This window comes from Pinus tabuliformis, chromosome X, assembly GCF_031772625.1.
Source record: "Pinus tabuliformis cultivar Carrire ecotype Pingquan chromosome X, CPIR1, whole genome shotgun sequence".
NCBI classification, from domain to species: domain Eukaryota; kingdom Viridiplantae; phylum Streptophyta; class Pinopsida; order Pinales; family Pinaceae; genus Pinus; species Pinus tabuliformis.
In genome coordinates this window covers 683,282,842-683,287,776 of record NC_142308.1, presented here as the reverse complement: position 1 = coordinate 683,287,776, position 4,935 = coordinate 683,282,842, and the positions used below count along the sequence as shown (strand labels likewise).

At 36.0% G+C, this 4,935-nt stretch overlaps 1 pseudogene; it reads left to right on the top strand.

Annotated features, from left to right (window-relative positions):
* The first annotated feature begins 1,197 nt into the window (after positions 1-1,197).
* Positions 1,198-3,170, top strand: LOC149141824 (presenilin-like protein At2g29900 pseudogene; annotated as a pseudogene).
* Positions 3,171-4,935: the final 1,765 nt, after the last annotated feature.

The following is a 4,935-nucleotide window of genomic DNA, read 5'->3' as shown; positions in this document are numbered from 1 at the left end:
CAATAGACATTAGTCATCATCATTTTAAAAAATTAATAAATTACACAAATGTTGTTAATTGATCTTAGTTATGAAAATTTAGAATAAATTGTTATATGTTTCAACCAAGTTAAATCCAATATATAACATAGGCGTAGTCTAACTGATAGACGAAATAAACTTTTTCCACCAGAATCTCACAAAATTATTTCAAGAAAGAATGTGATTTTTTGTTGTTTAAAATGCATTTTTGAATGTATAAATGAATTCAACACACTAAAAAACCCTCTCGGGCACTCAAATTCTACAGATTAAACAACTTAAACTCAATTTTTTTAAAAATCTATATCGAATTTTGGTTAAAATTAATTAGAAAAATGTAATGAAAAAAGCCATTTTGTCTATAAGTTAGACAACACTATAACATATTGACTCTAACACAATGCCAATTATTGATTAAAACCAATTTCTTTAAAAAGTAACGCAACCATATAATTTAAATGACTGGTAAATGCTATAGGAAACAATCCAAAATAAGCATCAACATACTTACTCCCACTTTACCATTGAGATTCTTAATATGTGATAGACATCATAAGCATCAAAACACTGACCTCCATTTTATCATGGAGATTATCAATACGACATGCTAAAAAAACTATAGCTCATTTCATATGACACTTGTACATATGATATATTTATTTTAATTAGTCAATTTAATTAAAAGAGCATAACTACTTTGCAAATAACTCTCAACTTTTAATTCGTGTACACTATTCAAAATATTCTAAAATATAATATTCTAAACTATTTTTGTAAAATTAAATCTCTACCATTTATCTAATAATTATTGATAATTAAATTAAAATTGTAAAAACATTATTTTAAAATCCACATTTATAAATTATAAATATAAATATAATTTGGAATAACATCATTTAATAATTATTTTAATTAAAATCTAGTTTCAATCTAACTTAATTCTTAAAATATCACAATATTTTATTATTAAAAATATATTTTTAAATATAAATTAAATTCAAATTTTTAAAAACTCTAGGGATATTTACGCTAGAGAGGGTGATCAACTTGGAAACTAAAACTTTCACAAATTTTAATAAAATTTTCAGTGAGTTGACCCAAAAATCTATCGACCAAAGTTTCAAAAATTTTAACCAAAAGTTAAATTGACTTAAAACATCGGCCCTGAAACATTTTCTACCCAATTTTGAGTTAAATTGACCCCAAAATCTGCCCCAAAAGGGCGTCTGGTAAGAGTGATGCATTTACAAGTGGCGGATCAATAGTTGCTGAGCATTTAATCAAGGCATACGCATTCGTGACACATCTTTTCTCCGGGATGCACCTGCAATTCAGCAAACACTGAATTGTGTTGTTTCGGCTGATTGCAATCATCCAAGGAAAAATGGACAGGAGAAGCATACTGGATGGACTTGGAGAAGAAATTGTGAGAATAGTGTCCCCTGTCTCAATCTGCATGCTGTTGGTTGTTATTCTGGTGAGTATCCTAAACAGCAGCTCCTCTTCTTCTTCGTCATCATCAATAACTACAATCGCCACTCTCATATATGATGAACAATCCTCCGATTCAGACTGGGAAAAATTTGGGGGCGCTCTTCTGAATGCCCTTGTATTTGTAGCTGTTGTCACAGTGGTCACATTCCTGTTGGTATGCCTTTTCTATTACAGATGCACGAAGTTTCTTCGTTTTTACATGGGTTTTGCAGCATTCGTTGTGTTGGGTTATATGGGTGGGGGCGTGGCCGTGCTTCTGGTGCAAGCTCTCTCTATACCCATTGACTGCTTTACTTTTGGGGTTGTGCTTTTTAATTTTGCTGTTGTGGGGGTGTTTTCTGTTTTCCTGTGCAAAGTGCCCATAATTTTCACCCAGGGTTACTTGGTACTCATAGGCATGCTTGTTGCATTCTGGTTTACTATGCTCCCCGAATGGACTTCGTGGGTGCTGCTTGTTGCAATGGCAGTATATGATGTTATTGCCGTTCTCATCCCCGGTGGCCCTCTCAAAATTTTGGTAGAGCTCGCTATTTCAAGAGATGAGGAAATCCCTGCTTTGATTTACGAGGCTCGCCCTGTTACGAGAAAACCCCACATCGCAGTCCCCGAGCGTGAAAATGAAAATGCGCTTCTTCCTCGCAGTCGCCCTCTAGCTACTGAAAGTGAAGAAGAAGAAGCTTTGATAAACCCCTCCCTTCCTCCATCCGTGCAAAGATTAGAAAAAGCCCTCCCGCAACAACAGATGGGAAACATTTGGAAGAAACCAGCAAGTTCAGGTTCGAGATCTGCGTTATTGAAATCCTTGAATTCAGGATGCGATGAGAGCACTGCCTCTGCTTCTGCATCGCTACCTCATGAGGATTCTATTCAGGGTTTCAGAATAGCTGTCGCAGAGGAGGAGGAGGCGGAGGAGAGTCGTGTTCACGGAGACACAGAGACACCAGCAGAAGAGGAATCAGTTCCCCTCGTAAATCACCAGGTGAGGACTTCTTCTTCCACATATGTGAATCAACAAGTGGGTTCTTCGCCATTGCCTTCTACATTACAAGGATTATTGACCCAAACTGATAGTGATAGTGAGGGGAGGCCGCACCCAAATGGGATTGAAGATTCTACACATACAGATACATACCAACAGGATGGGATTGGGCTTTCTGCATCTGGTGCAATTAAACTGGGATTGGGTGACTTCATATTCTACAGCGTATTGGTTGGAAGGGCAGCTATGTATGATTACATGACAGTTTACGCATGCTACCTTGCCATAATAGCAGGCCTCGGTGTAACATTGATTCTGTTGGCCTTCTGTCAGAAGGCTTTGCCTGCTCTCCCTGTTTCAATTTCTTTGGGTGTAATTTTTTACTTCTTAACTCGTCTTGTAATGGAAGCTTTCGTGGTTCAGATCACGACTCACCTTTTGCTTTTTTGATATTAGAGCAGAATAACTCCAATCCCCAAAGTTGCACTTAGCTTGAATACCCTTAAATAGACCGCTGGATATCGTGAGGCCACAAATCAACTCAGCTCTCACAAGGGAAGCCAAATTTTCTTTGTTGTAAACATATAAATTCAGCACAAATAGCACTGATTCTGTTGTATTCTATTCGTATCGTTTCCTTCGGCAAAGCAATATACTCATGTAATTTGATTTTGTATTTGAAATTTACTGCAAGAGGAAATCAATGAAAATTTGAAAACAGTATTCTGATTATTTTATCAAACGACAAAGAGCGTTTAGAAGGGTATGTTCTTTTAGGGTCATAACAGTCAACCCATTTTTGGGCAATTTAGAGATTATCCAATCTAATGCCTAGAGTGGCCAGGGAGAATGTGAATAAGCCTCTACAGGCTCTAGTGATTTTTTGCAACTCTTTAGGTTCTCTTATCGCCTTCCATAAACCTATTTGTTATGCCCTTTGTATGGAATGGAATGTGCCTCTCAGTTTGTTGCTGATTATGATTGGGAGATAATGCAGGATGAGTTAAGAATATCTTGGGAATTCTCTTATGGGTTTAATTTTTTCAAATTTCAGACACATACTAATGCAAGCTGGCTAAGACACACAAGAGTTTCTCATATTGGGAAATTGTGATTTCTTCTTTGTTGATGGGTTTATCAGTATAGGAACTGTACGTGCAGCAATAAATGTCTACTATTCTTCTTCATGGCTCTCCTGTGATTTGTTGACAATACTCATGAATATACTTCTTTGAAACTTTAAATAGGTGGGTTCATTTGAACATAAGTAGTTGGAAGTTGTGCTCTACATTGAAGGCTAATGTGGGGAATTGATATGGTTGATATTATGATTCAAGGTGCTGCATTAACTTGCAAATAGATGGCTAGAACCTATTTTAACAATACTAAATGTGCTACATTTCTAACGCTCATAATAAGCAAGCTACACTTCCTGGATTAAGCGTTGGAGAAAACTTTTGTTTGGACACTTGTTGCTTTGCACAGTTGAGGTTCGTATTTAGATTCATTAATCACTGAGGCTATTTGATGTGCTTGAACAATGTGAAAATTGGTTTGGAACATCAAAATTTGTCAACAAGTACATCTGTTTTCCTGGTGGCTCTCTCTTATTATAAATGAAATTTATGTCTAGGGATGAGAATACCTGGTATTGCAAAATCTTGATATGAAAAAAATATACTTGAGGTGATGGTCTTATGGTGCTCCACTCAAAAATGGATTTCGGAATGGTCTTAGAAGACTGTATATTGTTCCTTTGACTTAGTGGTCAGCTCAAGCTACTGTTGTCAGGGCTAAAGTGATTAAGATGTAGGAAAGAAAAGGGCATGTACTGGCAAGTACATTTGGTGGACAGATTAGTCAGTGAATCCTAACATTCTCTGTCATCCATTTCCGTTAAAGAAGATGCTCTCTCATCTGAACCAGCGTTAATTTATAGGAATGCTTGGATAAACTGTAAAAGTGATATGATCCTCCTCATGCTTGGACTAAGAAAAAACAGATTTTTATCTGGGTTTACCGAAACTTTAAAGTGGAAAAAAATTGGTAGTGTCATAATCTCTCTATGGGCTAGAGGATTCTAACATCCATCATTTTTGGAGAGTCTCTTATATAGCGTTATCTTTTTGAGTTATTGATGTGGGGAATGGTTGTTCTTGACAATAGTTATGGCTTCAATCTGGGCTGGACAGAATTCAGATTTCTGATTCTTTATTGGAGATGGACTTTCCTCGACCGTTTGGAAGGTTAGAAATAGTAGTAAATATTCTGATGAAAGAGTTGATAGCCTTACTTCTAATAGTGCATTTTATACTGTCCCCTCAATTTTATTTTTATTTTTTTATTATCAATTATTCACTTGTTACTCTCCCATCCCAATGTGTAATTTGATCACTTACATGCTCTGTTGGTCAATTACTATACCCTTTATCTCTTGGAAT